The 19,057-nt window shown below is 39.1% G+C and overlaps 1 protein-coding gene across 2 annotated transcripts in view; it reads left to right on the plus strand.

The window, feature by feature from the left end:
- Window positions 1-19,057, plus strand: part of nAChRbeta2 (nicotinic acetylcholine receptor beta2) — a 1,855,029-nt gene that overhangs the window by 1,495,236 nt on the left and 340,736 nt on the right. The gene's annotated exons all lie outside the window — the stretch shown is intronic.

Raw genomic sequence — 19,057 nt, forward strand, 5'->3', positions numbered from 1 at the left:
GTAGAGGAAGGTGAGGTGAAGGACATGGAGGGAGTGTTGTGGGGAAGAAAGAAAGGGAATTTGAAAAGGGAGGGGAAGGTGTGTTTCGCAGAGGGGAAATGCGGTATGGACAGGTGAGTGGTGTTCCGAGGAGCACATGGTCACTTCCCTTCACTATGGCAATACATATGCACATAATTATTTACATTCAGGTTGCCACATATGTACTTTGTCACATACACTCATGAAGTCAAATAAATGCAAGTGGTCACACACATGCACATGTTCACTTGTCAAATATGTGAGAGCTTCTGCATGTCTTCACTCGCGTTCCAGGAAAACACCGACTCAGTTTTCAGGGTCCGAAGTCTTTATCCCACAAAAACTCTAAGAACCACTTAGACATAATCTCAAGTTGTAGTTGAGTTACATAATTCAATGTAACATGTTTTATTTACACTGTTTTTAAGATAATTTAATATAAAAAATGAGTAAAATGTGTAAATTTGAGAAACTGCAAGTTTACGATCGCTCACAGACAGTTATACGAAGACGTATTGTCTTTGAGTATTCTGTTTTTATTCTTCATGTTGTGCGTGAATCAGGATGTTATGAGGCGATGCCACTATAAAACCTCAAAATATTCCAAATTCAGTTCCAAGACAAGTACCTGCTTTTCTATGGTACGGTATTGTTTTCTTGTTGTTTCTGCTTAGCTGAGTAAAAGCAAAGGATATACTAAGTCCTCTCGAGACTTCCAAAGAAGTACTACACTAATAACTATTTTACTTACGTTCACTTGAACAATAAATGAAGCATCACAATCAGGGCTCTGCAGTATCAGAACATTGAGAGCAAACCATTCAACCGTCCAAAAGTAAATTAAATCCCAAACAAATTTTCTCTTCAGGCTACTCAGCAACGTTAAAGAATATGAGAAATTTTGGCCGAAACCCCTGTAAAACCGGTCCCTGGTAGTAGGGACCTCGAAGTTAGCAGTGGTTTCACCTTTAACTGTGATAGATGATATTTCACCTTGACTAATGACATTCCATGAAAATTTACCGGAGCTTGCCTGCAATAGTTCTCTGCCATTTTGATAGCTGAATTAGTGGAAATTAATGAATAAAGTTCCAGCCGCACAAAGTGTTGGTACTGTGTAATACTTAAAATGATAAGGTCACATATAGATGCTTCCATTACCTGCAAATTGTTCTAGTTTTTATAAATAAGGCGCTGGTAGATGACAGGCGCATTTAATATTCTGATCGCAGTGGCCTTGTAGTTGAATAAACCTTTCCTTTTGTAGTTAGGCAGTGATAACTTCTTGCCTTATCTGTCAAAGGTACTTGTAGTAGCCCTTTGGAAGATTAGACTGAGATAGATACCTAACATGGTTCACTAGGTCATTTATCCTCGGTAAAGGATATCCATCAGGAGTAGTTACAACGTTCACCTTTACGGAAATCTGTGCAAATGCGCCTCGTTGCTTCTGGTTTAAGGATAAGAATACAAGGTAAAGCTTACGAACTATTCTGATTTCTCTTAAATCATATTAAAATAGAAAACGAACCTTAGCCAATAACATTACTGTTTTCGCTGGGTTAGCAAATATGGCTGCGGTTTAACAGGTAATACAACACCCTCATCCAAAACCAACGTGCAAAACCAACGTACATAAGCGAAACAAGTCTCCGAATAAATACCGAGAAAAGACCAAGGAATTGTAGCACTTAGTTGAATTTAACACAAGAAAGACTTAGACACCAGGCGTTCCGGAATGCATAATATCTCTACATTTTTCAAAGAAACTTAAACAGTACGAGATGTGTCTATTAAAACATTACATTCAAGGTTTACGGGATTCAAGACTGACGTATTTGTTGAGACACTGTGTTCTTCATGTTGACTGACTGATGTGAAAAAATACAATATGGACAATGCCTGTTGGGTTCAGTCATCACATAATTCTAGTTATCTAACTTTGTCTCGATCTTATATGAAGCTACGAACCTAGCCTGAAGCGTATTACCTGGCTCTCGTAACTGAACGAGATCCAGTCATTCATTACTCTTTATGTAACCCTAATGTTTACTGTGGCAAGGTCACGGACCTGACGAAATTTATTCCAAAATACTTTTAATATCGGGCGAGGAAGCCAAACTACTTACACTGATGGGCAAGACTTCTCTGAGAAGTGCAGGTGGCCCTCTGTGTGACCATCAATCATCTCCAAGGGGCTGTAACCTTGAGGCTCTTGCACGCATTTCCTCATTGCAAAAGAGTTCTTGCTCGTGCCAGCCATGCTAATTATTGTGATGTAAATGGTTTAGAAAACCGACTAGTTGAAGAATGAGACACTTGTGTGACATTTGGGAATCCTAGCTAGTGGCTTCTTCGGTCCAATACATAGAAGAACGGTTGAAAGTGAGGAGTTTGAGTAATCAGTTCCTCAGTCTGGAGTCGATGTGTTCAGTCCATCAATCTTGAGTACCATGAATACTAATTGTTGATCACATTCTTGCTCAACATAAATTTTAGAGTCTGGTGGAAATGCTTTAAACATCTTGACATTCTGGGTGGTAAGATCATCTGCACAATCCCCAACCGAGCCAGAACTTCCCTGAATACTTTTACTGTGAAGTTCGAGGTTTGGTCTAACTGGATCTCCAACACCACTTATACTTGCCTGACAAGTATGTGATCAACATACTTGTCAGGCAAGGATATGGTGTGGAACAACACATTATTTTTAACAAGTATTTATTACATTCAAATGCCCAAGGAAATGGGTTCACCAAATCCTGGTGTACTTTACGCTGGGATGCACAAGTTTTCCTATTCGTCAACATCTACTACCAATCTTGATCATGTATTAACTATTTTAGCCAATGTCTTCTTCACATAACCAACTATAAGTCCCCTACGCACCACTGGCATTACTTGTTGTTTCAGTGTTAATGGAAGCGCTAGGGCATTTTTAACCTGTGTTTCTCTCGCTAGTACTAAGTGGTACAACTTTCCATTTAAGCACACAAGCGAAAGTTAAATAATGCTTTGTGTTCTTATTTACCGATTCTTGCTCTGTGATGACCTGTGCACGAGCAGATGCAAGTGTGTTTATTATCTTGCCATTGACCTGTAATTATGTTAATAACAAGGTTCGAAGCGTTGGAAGACGCTGCATGTATTTGTTTAAAGGGATGACTCTGCAAGCTGAATTCCTTATAAAAGGGGCGCAATCACCCCACATCTTCATCAAAGAGAGTCCAAGCTGAGCTCACTATCATGACTAGTAACCTCAATCTCCTTCCCTAGTGTCTGTTCATGATTCATTTATCTTGTTGTTATCGCCATTCGAAAATAGTCTGATGTTTAGAGCATTGCTTACCTAAGAACCATTTTTTTTGTGTGAGGAATAATAGTGCCTCACAAAATTTTCGCAGCGTCAGTACGTTATTCCCGACCAGCAATTGTGCATCATGTACAGGTACTTCACTAGCGAGCACCATACACATATAGCCCACGATATGCATGCTTTCAGATAAGGTTATGTATAAGGACTTTACATACAGTCCTGCTAAATTAATCCAACAAAATGTTTACCCAAAATAATTAGAAGAAATCACACCTAACACCGAGGACGTGAGTAAGACGCAATATGTATCAGAGTCCTGGAAGGAGATAACTTCATTTAAACACTCAGTGTGAGGAGCTGCTACTCTCACAGTGCCATAAAACACACGCATCGCAACCTTCATAAATTCACTAGTCGTCTGTACATGACTAGGTAGCTAATATCTACTGCTACAGACGAAAGAACTGTATTGGCCTTGATCCCGTGCCTGTTGTGGCCGGTTAGTTTCCTGTGCCATCTGGCAGTTATTAATACTGGCCAGAGGAGGGCATTTTGTTCATTCTGATACCTACAACACTAGGGAAGCACATGAGCCAACTTTTTGCAATTGCTTCTCGGTCTTTTGAGGTTGGCTTTGTGGTCAGTGTTATGGCCTCTGATTGGTCGTCTGGCAACAAGAATATCAGCGACTCACGCTGGATCTAAAGCTTAGTTCCGCCCCTTGAGCGATTAGTTTATTGTACACCAGATGCTCATCCTGTGAGCCGTAACACAAAACACGGGATTACAATGGGTCTTTATCAGACCCCATTCAGCACTGTTAAATCCCTAGAAAGAAATATTAGTTATTTCATATTTTACAATTACTTTATATAGTTGGTGTACACAGTATGGAATACAGTCTTAACAAAAATTGTTTCTTATTACCTCTTAAAGAAAGAACTTTGGTCATAACTGTGTTGGAGTCTCCTCTATACAAAGAGTTCTTTCATGTAGTCGATGCAAAATGTTGACACAATCTCAAGATTTCAGATATCATTTACAGTGAAGTGTTTTGCCATATCCTTTAAGGTTTGCTTGGAAGAGTTTCTGAAAAGTTTAATGTTTGGACAAGATTTAATGCTCTGGTGTATGACCCTGTCTGTCCACACACTTTGCAATTTTTTGTCACTGACATCTCCATAACATTACTATCTTTCCAGTTGGGTCTTGAGTGTTGTTGGCGATGTTGAATAATGTGAGGCACAACTAACACATCAGGAAGCTCTTTCACCTCTTCCACTGTCGAGTACTTGTTATTATACTTCCACGTACTTGTTAGACATAGTCATCTTATCGGCACTAAATGTTCCAGTCTGCCAAAGTCTTAGCCAACCTCGTGTCTTGGCACCAGTATACAAAAGCAATCTTCTTTGTTCTGTGTGTGAAACTTGACGCAGGTCGAGGACCATCTGATATATTGCTGGCAATACACAAATAACCCCGCACATAGAGGAGAGGAGCTTACAACGACGTTTCGGTCCGACTTGGACCATTTACAAAACCATACTAACGAGAAGTAGAGCAGGAAGGGGTATATATAGGCAGGAAGGGGTATATATAGGCAGGAAGAGGTAGTGGTGGTGGTGGTAGTAGTAGTAGTAGTAGTAGTAGCAGTAGTAGCAATGATACAATTACTACTACTACTACTGCTACTACTACTACTACCACTACCACTACCACTACTACTACTACCACTACTGCTACCTACTACTACTACTACTTCTACTACTACTACTACTACTACTACTACTACTACTACTACTACTACTACTACTACTACCACCACCACCACCACCACTACCTCTTCCTGCCTATATATACCCCTTCCTGCTCTACTTCTCGTTAGTGTGACTTTGTAAATGGTCCAAGTCGGACCGAAACGTCGTCGTAAGCTCCTCTCTTCTATGTGCGGGTTATTTGTGTATCGTTGCAGTCACGGTATTGTGTCTTTTTTTTTGTTATTTATTGCTGGCAACAGTACATAAGAATTCAGGAATGATATGCCAAGTGTGGACCATTAGGCCACCTGCAGTCTTCGTCCATTCTTACGTTCTTATGACAGCGGCTTTTACAAAATCAGAATTGTGAGACTCCCAAGAGGACATCGTGGCTGTGTTTTCCCGACCTTTCCTTACAACTGGATGTACAGCAGAATCTTTATTCTGGAAACATTTCTCCAGGCAGTGGGTATTTTCAGTCCAATGTCGAGAACGGTGGAAGATGAAACGTTTTGTGAATAAAGTCACCCTAAAGTGGGACAGAGTATACTCCAACGACGCAATTACACAAAGACAGAATTAGATATCAGAGTGATTCTTTGAGGCCTCGACAAGCACTGAGCATAGAGGGAGCCCTAGCTGGGAGTCACCTGGCTGATAATGATAATACATTCCCCAGGATCGAAATCCTGACACGGGTCTTTTCCAGGTGGTGACCCGTCACTGGCTCCTGAAGGAGTGTCGGAGTCTGTACAAGTGTTGTACCATTTACAGCCTTGTGGCAGGGGCAGCCCTATCACAAGGGCACAGTGAGTCTTCTTTGGGTCAACCACTGGAATCTTATACCCAGCCAGCTGCCCAGGTTAGGCCATAATCCACATTAGTACACTAGAATTAATAATGGGGTATATTATGTTCCACTTTCCCATGTTCATTATTTTACCCCCAAAGGAACTGACAGATAAATTTTTGGATGAACGGTAGCGTAAAGAAAAATTTACTCATTCATATTATAATTCAATAGCTAACAAGCCTTGCTCTGTACACCTTGTGTTCCATTTTTATATTCAACTCTTGCCTTAGTGGCTATATAAGTCCTGTGATCTCTACTGAACCACAAAATATTATATATAGTAGAAAGCATATGCAAGAAAAATAACAAACGAACTTAAACAACAGTTAGTCAAGAATTTGAAAATATTATTTTTTTTTAATTTTTGAGAATGTAATTTCTATTGTAATTTATTGACAATTCTGACAATTCTGCAACCTGAGTGAGTGTCACAACCTGAGTGTCACAACCTGAGTGTCACAACCTGAGTGTCACAACCTGAGTGTCACAACCTGAGTGTCACAACCTGAGTGTCACTACCTGAGTGTCACAACCTGAGTGTCACAACCTGAGTGTCACAACCTGAGTGTCACAACCTGAGTGTCACAACCTGAGTGTCACAACCTGAGTGTCACAACCTGAGTGTCACAACCTGAGTGTCACAACCTGAGTGTCACAACCTGAGTGTCACAACCTGAGTGTCACAACCTGAGTGTCACAACCTGAGTGTCACAACCTGAGTGTCACAACCTGAGTGTCACAAACATGTTACAAGAAAAGTTGTGATTAATATGGCCACTCATCTTATACTGACATGTGAAGTTATTTATTTCACAAATAAGCATCGCATAGAAAGTAAACAACGACATTAACGATAATAAAACAATTACAACGATAACTACAACAAGAAAATCTTGTGCTATACTGGCAGAGTTAAAAACACCTTATATTGAAAAATGCTGAAAATATGATTCCCAACATAATTTAGACAAAAATTGGAATGAATCTGTAGCAGAGTCCGGATCAACAGATAAAAACAATATAGATAAAAACTAAAGGGCAACAATAAGTTATACACTGTATATATATATATATATTTTTTTTTTTTTTTTTTTTTTTTTTTTTTTTCAACAAGTCGGCCGTCTCCCACCTAGGCAGGGTGACCCAAAAAAGAAAGAAAATCCCCAAAAAGAAAATACTTTCATCATCATTCAACACTTTCACCACACTCGCACATTATCACTGTTTTTGCAGAGGTGCTCAGAATACAACAGTTTAGAAGCATAAACATATAAAGATACACAACATATCCCACCAAACTGCCAATATCCCAAACCCCTCCTTTAAAGTGCAGGCATTGTACTTCCCATTTCCAGGACTCAAGTCCGACTATATGAAAATAACCGGTTTCCCTGAATCCCTTCACTAAATATTACCCTGCTCACACTCCAACAGATCGTCAGGTCCCAAGTACCATTCGTCTCCATTCACTCCTATCTAACACGCTCACGCACGCTTGCTGGAAGTCCAAGCCCCTTACCCACAAAACCTCCTTTACCCCCTCTCTCCAACCCTTTCGAGGACGACCCCTACCCCGCCTTCCTTCCCCTATAGATTTATGTGCTTTCCATGTCATTCTACTGTGATCCATTCTCTCTAAATGACCAAACCACCTCAACAACCCCTCTTCTGCCCTCTGACTAATACTTTTATTAACTCCACACCTTCTCCTAATTTCCACACTCCGAATTTTCTGCATAATATTTACACCACACATTGCCCTTAAACAGGACATCTCCGCTGCCTCCAACCGTCTCCTCGCTGCTGCATTTACCACCCAAGCTTCACACCCATATAAGAGTGTTGGTACTACTATACTTTCATACATTCCCTTCTTTGCCTCCATAGATAACGTTTTTTGACTCCACATATACCTCAACGCACCACTCACCTTTTTTCCCTCATCAATTCTATGATTAACCTCATCCTTCATAAATCCATCCGCCGACACGTCAACTCCCAAGTATCTGAAAACATTCACTTCTTCCATACTCCTCCTCCCCAATTTGATATCCAATTTTTCTTTATCTAAATCATTTGACACCCTCATCACCTTACTCTTTTCTATGTTCACTTTCAACTTTCTACCTTTACACACATTCCCAAACTCATCCACTAACCTTTGCAATTTTTCTTTAGAATCTCCCATAAGCACAGTATCATCAGCAAAAAGTAACTGTGTCAATTCCCATTTTGAATTTGATTCCCCATAATTTAATCCCACCCCTCTCCCAAACACCCTAGCATTTACTTCCTTTACAACCCCATCTATAAATATATTAAACAACCATGGTGACATTACACATCCCTGTCTAAGACCTACTTTTACCGGGAAGTAGTCTCCCTCTCTTCTACACACCCTAACCTGAGCCTCACTATCCTCATAAAAACTCTTTACAGCATTTAATAACTTACCACCTATTCCATATACTTGCAACATCTGCCACATTGCTCCTCTATCCACTCTATCATATGCCTTTTCTAAATCCATAAATGCAATAAAAACTTCCCTATCTTTATCTAAATACTGTTCACATATATGCTTCAATGTAAACACCTGATCTACACATCCCCTACCCACTCTAAAACCTCCTTGCTCATCCGCAATCCTACATTCTGTCTTACCTCTAATTCTTTCAATTATAACCCTACCGTACACTTTTCCTGGTATACTCAGTAAGCTTATTCCTCTATAATTTTTACAGTCTCTTTTGTCCCCTTTCCCTTTATATAAAGGGACTATACATGCTCTCTGCCAATCCCTAGGTACCTTCCCCTCTTTCATACATTTATTAAACAAAAGTACCAACCACTCCAACACTATATCCCCCCCTGCTTTTAACATTTCTGTCATGATCCCATCAGTTCCAGCTGCTTTACCCCCTTTCATTTTACGTAATGCCTCACGTACCTCCCCCACACTTACATTCTGCTCTTCTTCACTCCTAAAAGATGGTATACCTCCCTGACCAGTGCATGAAATTACTGCCTCTGTTTCTTCCTTAACATTTAAAAGTTCCTCAAAATATTCTCGCCATCTACCCAATACCTCCATCTCCCCATCTACTAACTCCCCTACTCTGTTTTTAACTGACAAATCCATATTTTCCCTAGGCTTTCTTAACTTGTTTAACTCACTCCAAATTTTTTTCTTATTTTCATTAAAATTTCTTGACAGTGCCTCTCCCACTCTATCATCTGCTCTCCTTTTGCACTCTCTCACCACTCTCTTTACCTTTCTTTTACTCTCCATATACTCTGCTCTTCTTATAACACTTATGCTTTGTAAAAACCTCTCATAAGCTACCTTTTTCTCTTTTATCACACCCTTTACTTCATCATTCCACCAATCACTCCTCTTTCCTCCTGCCCCCACCCTCCTATAACCACAAACTTCTGCCCCACATTCTAATACTGCATTTTTAAAACTATTCCAACCCTCTTCAACCCCCCCACTACTCATCTTTGCACTAGCCCACCTTTCTGCCAATAGTCGCTTATATCTCACCCGAACTTCCTCCTCCCTTAGTTTATACACTTTCACCTCCCTCTTACTTGTTGTTGCCACCTTCCTCTTTTCCCATCTACCTCTTACTCTAACTGTAGCTACAACTAAATAATGATCCGATATATCAGTTGCCCCTCTATAAACATGTACATCCTGGAGCCTACCCATCAACCTTTTATCCACCAATACATAATCTAATAAACTACTTTCATTACGTGCTACATCATACCTTGTATATTTATTTATCCTCTTTTTCATAAAATATGTATTACTTATTACCAAATTTCTTTCTACACATAGCTCAATTAAAGGCTCCCCATTTACATTTACCCCTGGCACCCCAAATTTACCTACTACTCCCTCCATAACATTTTTACCCACTTTAGCATTAAAATCCCCAACCACCATTACTCTCACACTTGATTCAAAACTCCCCACGCATTCACTCAACATTTCCCAAAATCTCTCTCTCTCCTCTACACTTCTCTCTTCTCCAGGTGCATACACGCTTATTATAACCCACTTTTCACATCCAATCTTTATTTTACTCCACATAATCCTTGAATTAATACATTTATAGTCCCTCTTTTCCTGCCATAGCATATCCTTCAACATTATTGCTACTCCTTCTTTAGCTCTAACTCTATTTGAAACCCCTGACCTAATCCCATTTATTCCTCTCCACTGAAACTCTCCCACCCCCTTCAGCTTTGTTTCACTTAAAGCCAGGACATCCAGCTTCTTCTCATTCATAACATCCACAATCATCTCTTTCTTATCATCTGCCCAACATCCACGCACATTCAGACTTCCCACTTTGACAATTTTCTTCTTCTTATTCTTTTTAGTAATCTTTACAGGAAAAGGGGTTACTAGCCCATTGTTCCCGGCATTTTAGTTGACTTTTACAACACGCATGGCTTACGGAGGAAAGATTCTTATTCCACTTCCCCATGGATATAAAAGGAAAATTAATAAGACCAAGAACTATTAAGATAAAATCAAAGAAAACTCAGATGAGTGTGTATAAATAAATGTGTACATGTATGTGTAGTGTGACCTAAGTGTAAGTAGAAGTAGCAAGACATGCCTGTAATCTTGCATATTTATGAGACAGACAAAAGACATCAGCAATCCTACCATCATGTAAAACAATCACAGGCTTCGTTTTACACTCACTTGGCAGGACGGTAGTACCTCCCTGAGTGGTTGCTGTCTACCAACCTACTACTATATATATATATATATATATATATATATATATATATATATATATATATATATATATATATATATATATATATATATATATATATATATATATATATATATATATATATATATATATATATATATATATATATATATATATATATTAACAAGTCGGCCGTCTCCCACCGAGGCAGGGTGACCTAAAAAGAAAGAAAATCCCCAAAAAGAAAATACTTTCCTCATCATTCAACACTTTCGCCTCACTCACACATAATCACTGTTTTTGCAGAGGTGTTCAGAACACAACAGTTTAGAAGCATATGCGTATAAAGATACACAACATATCCCTCCAAACTGCCAGTATCCCAAACCCCTCCTCTAGAGTGCAGGCATTGTACTTCCCATTTCCAGGACTCAAGTCCGGCTATATAAAAATAGCGGGTTTCCCTGAATCCCTTCACTAAATATTACCCTGCTCACACTCCAACAGCTCGTCAGGTCCCAAATACCATTCGTCTCCATTCATTCTTATCGAACACGCTCACGCACGCCTGCTGGAAGTCCAAGCCCCTCGCCCACAAAACCTCCCTTACCCCTTCTTTCCAACCTTTTCGAGGACGACCCCTACCCTGCCTTCCTTCCCCTACAGATTTGAATGCTCTCCATGTCATTCTACTTTGATCCATTCTCTCTAAATGACCAAACCACCTCAACAACCCCTCTTCAGCCCTCTGACTAATACATTTATTAACTCAACATCTTCTCCTAATTTCCACACTCCGAATTTTCTGCATAATATTTACACCACACATTGTCCTTATACAGGACATCTCCACTGCCTCAAACCGCCTCCTCGCTGCTGCATTCACAACCCAAGCTACACACCCATATAAGAGTGTTGTTACGACTATACATTCATACATTCCCTTCTTTGCCTCTGTAGACAATGTTTTGTCTCCACATATACCTCAACGCACCACTCACCTTTTTTCCCTCATTAATTCTATGATTAACCTCATCTTTCATAAATCCATCCGCCGACACGTCAACTCCCAAGTATCTGAAAACATTCACTTCTTCCATACTCCTCCTTCCCAATTTGATGTCCAATTTTTCTTTATCTAAATCATTTGATACCCTCATCACCTTACTCTTTTCTATGTTCACTTTCAACTTTCTACCTTTACACACACTCCCAAACTCGTCCACTAACCTTTGCAATTTTTCTTTAGAATCTCCCATAAGCACAGTATCATCAGCAAAAAGCAACTATGTCAATTCCCATTTCGTATTTGATTCCCCATAATTTAATCCCACCCCCACTCCCGAACACCCTAGCATTTACTTCTTTTACAACCCCATCTATAAATATATTAAACAACCATGGTGACATTACACATCCCTGTCTAAGACCTACTTTTACCGGGAAGTAGTCTCCCTCTCTTCTACACACCCTAACCTGAGCCTCACTATCCTCATAAAAACTCTTTATAGCATTTAGTAACTTACCACCTATTTCATATACTTGCAACATCTGCCACATTGCTCCTCTATCCACTCTATCATATGCCTTTTCTAAATCCATAAATGCAATAAAAACTTCCCTACCTTTATCTAAATACTGTTCACATATATGCTTCAATGTAAACACTTGATCTACACATCCACTACCTACTCTAAAACCTCCTTGCTCATCCGCAATCCTACATTCTGTCTTACCTCTAATTCTTTCAATTTTAACCCTACTGTACACTTTTCCTGGTATACTCAGTATACTCCCCTTTTTCATACATTTATTAAACAAAAATACCAACCACTCCAACACTATATACCCCCCTGATTTTAACATTTCTGTCATGATCCCGTCTGTTCCAGGTGCTTTACCCTCTTTCATTCTACGTAATGCCTCACGCACCTCCCCCACACTCACATCCTGTTCTTCTTCACTCCTAAAAGATGGTATACCTCCCTGGCCAGTGCATGAAATTACCGCCTCCCTTTCTTTGTCTACATTTAAAAGTTCCTCAAAATATTCTCGCCATCTACCCAAAACCTCCCTCACCCCATCTACTAACTCCCCTACTCTGTTTTTAACTGACAAATCCATACATTCCCTAGGCTTTCATAACTTGTTTAACTTACTCCAAAATTTTTTCTTATTTTCATTAAAATTTCTTGACAATGCCTCTCCCACTCTATCATCTGCTCTCCTTTTCCACTCTCTCACCACTCTCCTCACTTTTCTTTTACTCTCCATGTACTCTACTCGTCTTATAACACTTCTGCTTTGTAAAAACCTCTAATAAACTAACTTTTTCTCTTTTATCACAACCTTACTTCATCATTCCACCAATCACTCTTCTTTCCTCCTGCACCCACCCTCCTATAACCACAAACTTCTGCCCCACATTTTAATACTGCATTTTTAAAACTATTCCAACCCTCTTCAACCCCCCCACTACTCGTACTTGCACCAGTCAACCTTTCTGCCAATAGTTGTTTATATGTCACTCGAACTTCCTCCTCCCTTAGTTTATACACCCTCATCTCCCTCTTACTTGTTGTTGCCATTTTCCTCTTTTCCAATCTAGCTCTTACTCTAACTGTAGCTACAATTAAATAATGATCCGATATGTCAGTTGCCCCTCTATAAACGTGTACATCCTGGAGCCTACCCATCAACCTTTCATCCACCAATACATAATCTAACAAACTACTTTCATTACGTGCTATATCATACCTTGTATATTTATTTATCCTCTTCTTCATAAAATATGTATTACTTATTACTAAACCTCTTTCTACACATAGCTCAATTAAAGGCTCCCCATTTTCATTTACCCCTGGCACCCCAAATTTACCTACTACTCCCTCCACAACATTTTTGCCCACTTTAGCATTGAAATCCCCAACCACCATTACTCTCACACTTGGTTCAAAACTCCCCACGCATTCACTCAACATTTCCCAAAATCTCTCTCTCTCTACACTTCTCTCTTCTCCAGGTGCATATACGCTTACTATAACCCACTTTTCACATCCAACTTTTATTTTACTCCACATAACCCTTGAATTAATACATTTATAGTCCCTCTTTTCCTGCCATAACTTATCCTTCAACATTATTGCTACTCCTTCTTTAGCTCTAACTCTATTTGAAACCCCTGACCTAATCCCTTTTATTCCTCTCCACTGAAACTCTCCCACCCCCTTCAGCTTTGTTTCACTTAAAGCCAGGACATCCAGTTTCTTCTCATTCATAACATCCACAATCATCTCTTTCTTATCATTTGCACAACATCCACGCACATTCAGACTTCCCACTTTGACAATTTTCTTCTTATTCTTTTTAGTAATTATAACAGGAAAAGGGGTTAGTAGCCCATTGTTCCCGGCATTATAGTTGACTTTTACATCACGCATGGCTTACGGAGGAAAGATTATTATTCCACTTCCCTGTGGATATAAAAGGAAAAGTAATAAGACCAAGAACTATTAAGATAAAATCAAAGAAAACTCAGACGAGTGTGTATAAATAAACATGTAAATGTATGTGTAGTGTGACCTGAGTGTAAGTAGAAGTAGCAAGACGTACCTGAAATCCTGCATGTCTGTGAGACAGACAAAAGACACCAGCAATCCTACCATCATGTAAAACAATTACAGGCTTTCGTTTTACACTCACTTGGCAGGACGGTAGTACCTCCCTGGGTGGTTGCTGTCTACCAACCTACTACCACAGGACGGTAGTACCTCCCTGGGTGGTTGCTGTCTACTAACCTACTACCACAGGACGGTAGTACCTCCCTGGGCGGTTGCTGTCTACCAATCAGCGGCAGCGGCAGCGGCAATAGGAACCTTGTCCTCTATTTTTACTTCTACCTGAGGTTCCCAGCAGCCCAGTGATGACCTAATCAAGACCCGCATAACACTAACATGTGTGGATACCCAGAATGATATAAAGCAACTGCAGAAATCACCCAAAAGTTCACAAATTACCAACTAATAGGACTCGTACTACCACCTTCTACCCCGCTGCCACTGAAGTGATACTCCACAACATTCACCCATCACCCATCGCCTACTATTCACCCGAAGCCACAGCCAATGGACAAGGGTCAGAACAATAAAAGAAGATCCAGTAACTAGCTAAGGACTCCTAACATCAAAGGTGAGAGCAGTAATAACACGAGGAAAACTTGTGGTACTGCCAGCCAGAACACAACCCTCATCACCCACCGGCATCACCACAACACACGACAGACAACAACAAACATGGCCGCCGCCACAGTCCAAGATAACTCCTTCCCAGTATTTGATGTCAAGAAGATCACCGACCCAGAAATAGCTAAACTCCTTACGATTCAGAACCAAACGATCACCAAACTAACTCAAGAAATGCAGGAACTAAAAGCTAGCAATGCAGATTACCTCAACAAGATCACTGCTCTAGAACATAAACTAGACACTCTGGAACAACAAAGCAACACCCACACCCGGTCCCTAGACACCATCAACACTCTAAAAGACCAAGTCACCCTACTTACTACCAACATTATAGAGGAAAGATCAAGAGTGGACCAACAACTTGCCAATGTCATCACCAACTTCCAAGACCATAATGACCAACAGCAGCTATTTGACACTGTTGTAGTTAACAGCAAACATCTCCCAGCCACAGTCACCCAAGAAACCTGCATGGAGACCACCCTACAGCTTATCAAGGACCACCTTCGCCTTAACATACGTAGTGATGACCTAAAGGATTACAAACTGATGGGCTACCAAGCAGGTAAAAAAACAGTGCTGTTAAAATTCCAAACTAGCCTACAAAGAAACAACCTACTAAAAACATCTATTTCTATGAAATCTGATGTTTACGTCAATGAGTGCCTTACCAAAACAAGACAAAACCTTCTTTATCGGCTAAGAAAATTATGCTATGCCCAAAAAATCCACCAGTGCTTTGTGAGGGATGGAAAAATCGCAGTTAGGAAACAGCCCACTGGGAAGAGATACTTCTTCTCTACAGAACACGACCTTAAAACATTCCTAAGTGAGGCTGGACTAACAGAATCATAGTAAAGTGCAGATAATACCCATAATCCACCGTTAGTGTTATATTGTCATAAATTTGTGCCCCCCTAAAATTCTAATGCCCCAACTACTTTTGATTGTCATTGTTGTATTCAATGACCATTCTACCTCATAGTCTTAATTGTGTTTAATATCTACAGAATCTATCTCCTTTTTTACAACTTACCACATCACTGTTCTATCTTATTTTATTATAAACTAACCATAACTTGTCTTCAATAATTCTACCTCACTTTAAAAAATACTCAATTGCCCAATTTTATTCTAAATCCCTATTATTGCCCAATTTTACTTTAAACTATATTGATCAAACTTATTGTAAACTTCTTTTATTGACCATTTTATTCTATACTTTTTTAAACTAGTATTTTCAACTACAACTTTTATATTATCCTGTCTACCATCTTACTAGCATATTATAACCAAGTCATTACCATTTTTATTTTTATAATTTTTTTATTATTCTTTTGCTACCTTAATTTGTGTATTTTATCCTGTCAATTTAAATCTAATTATACTCTAATTCTTGTAAACAACTTATATAAGACCTTAGTGCAATTACAATTGAGAGTCTTGTGCCTTTATTTTATTATTAGATTAATCACAGTTATACTCTAGCTCATTCTAGCTCAGTACATAGTCAATACCAAATTCACTATATTAGACCATAGTGCAATTACTAGTGAGAGACTGGTGCCATTTGTAATTTGTATTTTTGTATTATTAGACTAAACCTAGTTGTACTATAGCTCTTTCTAGCTCAATACATAGTCAATACCAAATTCACTATATTAGACCATAGTGCAATTACTAGTGAGAGACGGGTGCTATTTTTAATTTGTATTTTTATATTATATATTAGATTAAACTCAGTTATACCATAGCTCATTCTAACTCAATACATAGTCAATACCAAATTCACTATATTAGACCATAGTGCAATTGCTAGTGAGAGACTAGTGCTATTTTTAATTTGTATTTTTATATTATTAGATTAAACCTATTGTACTATAGCTCATTCTGGCTCAAAACATAGACTCCACAAAAGTCATTATATTAGACCTTAGTGCGATTACAAGTGAGAGTCTTGTTCTATTTTTAATTTGTATTTTTATATTACTAGCTTATACCTAGTTGTACTTTAGCTCATTCCAGCACAACACATAGACAACAACAACTCCATTATGTGTAGTACTGACTATACTCTACATGACCAAAATACTCTAGCTATATACTTGTCCAAACTTCCTACCACCACAGATATCAGTACTAGAACACAACACACAACTCAGGATATAAATAACCATAATTTAAACCTAGAAGATGATTGATCACATTGACCCTGATCTAAACCTCCATAATCTGACACCCAATCAAAACCTATTGGAAAGTAACTGCCTTTATTGCACAGCATCACAAGCCAGCACTATCCTAAACAATGCTAAAAGTCTATCAGTACTTAACTACAACATCAGGTCCTTAAGCAAACACTATGATGACCTCCTAGCACTCCTTGAATCACTAAAGACACCCTTCTCCTGCATTATTCTTACTGAGACCTGGCTTAAGCAGGACACAATAGATATCTACCCTCTACCAGGATACACAGCAATTCACAACTGCAGACCAAACCAAGTTGGGGGTGGTATTGCAATCTATTACTCTAACCAATTATCTTGTATTAGCACCACTTGCTTTAGTGATGAATATGGGGAATACATTTTTGCTAAATTTACTGTAAAAAACCTTAAGACGCCTATAACAATCGGTGCCATTTACCGGATACCTCACACGAACATCCCAAATTTCAGTGAGAAATTAAAGTCACTAATAACAAACAGACAAATGAATAAGCACCACCTTCTCTTAGCTGGAGACTTCAACATCAACCTTGGCTTACTAGATGATCAGCCTGTAACTGATTTCATCAACAATATGAACAACACACTTCTCATACCAACAATAACTAAACCAACCAGGCTCACTGAGACAAGTGCAACCATAATAGACCACATATGGACCAGTATACTAGCCCCCCTTAAATCAGGGATAATCACAGATAGCACTACACACCACTACCCTACCTTCCTCCTGACAAACATTAGTAAACCACCACTTGAATACAACAAAGTCTCATTTAGACTCCATGATGAGGCCTCAGTAAGGAAGTTCACAGCTGACCTAGAGACTATTGACTGGCCTACAGAATTCTCCAAGGCCAATGGTATTGATGACTGGACAGACATTTTTCTTAACAAATTACTTAGACTATACAACAAACATTGTCCTATAAAAACAAAACAGATCACAAACAAACGGCTTGGCTTCCCATGGCTAACCAGCACCATTCTGAAATCCATTGACAAGAAACACCAATATGAAAAGCAATATAGACAGGGATTAATACACAAAGATATTCTTAAACACTATTCATCAGCTCTCACCAAAGTAATAAAGAAAGCCAAACAACTATACTACTCCAGTAGATTCACAGACACTAGAGGAGATATAAAAAAGATCTGGAAAACACTCTCTCAGATTCTAGGGACCCACAAACTGAGAAAAACCAAGAATATTGTCCTAACTAAACCTAATGAAACACCACTACATCCCACTGACACAGCTAACAAGATAAACGACTTCTTCTCAACCATAGAATCTAATCTCGCCAGTAAAATCCCACATACCAGTGCCCATGCCGGGGACTACCTAGATGGGAATTTCCCAAATTCCTTCTATCTTGCACCAACTGAGCCCACGGAAGTCACCGAGATTATAAAATCACTTAAAAATAACTCAGGGAATCTGTCTCATGTCCCACCATTACTGTACAAGCGAGCGGCCCATGTCCTTTCGCATGCTATTTCATTACTTTTTAACAAGTCACTAGAGACTAGCACCTTCCCGAAACTACTCAAGATGGCAAGGGTTACACCAATACATAAAGGTAGTGACCCTACAGACTTAAACAACTATAGGCCAATATCTAACTTACCATTGCTATCCAAAATCTTTGAGAAACTCGTGCACAGGAGACTGTATTCATTTATAACGGCTCAAAACATACTCAACCCCTGCCAATTTGGATTCAGGAAAAATAAAAGCACTAATGATGCAATCATAAAAATGCTAGATCTGCTTTACACAGCATTGGAAAATATGGAATATCCACTAGGAATTTTTATTGACCTAAGAAAAGCTTTTGACACAGTAGACCACGACATCCTATTCCACAAACTTGATCATAACGG

The sequence above is a fragment of the Cherax quadricarinatus genome, chromosome 20, assembly GCF_038502225.1.
Source record: "Cherax quadricarinatus isolate ZL_2023a chromosome 20, ASM3850222v1, whole genome shotgun sequence".
Taxonomy (NCBI): domain Eukaryota; kingdom Metazoa; phylum Arthropoda; class Malacostraca; order Decapoda; family Parastacidae; genus Cherax; species Cherax quadricarinatus.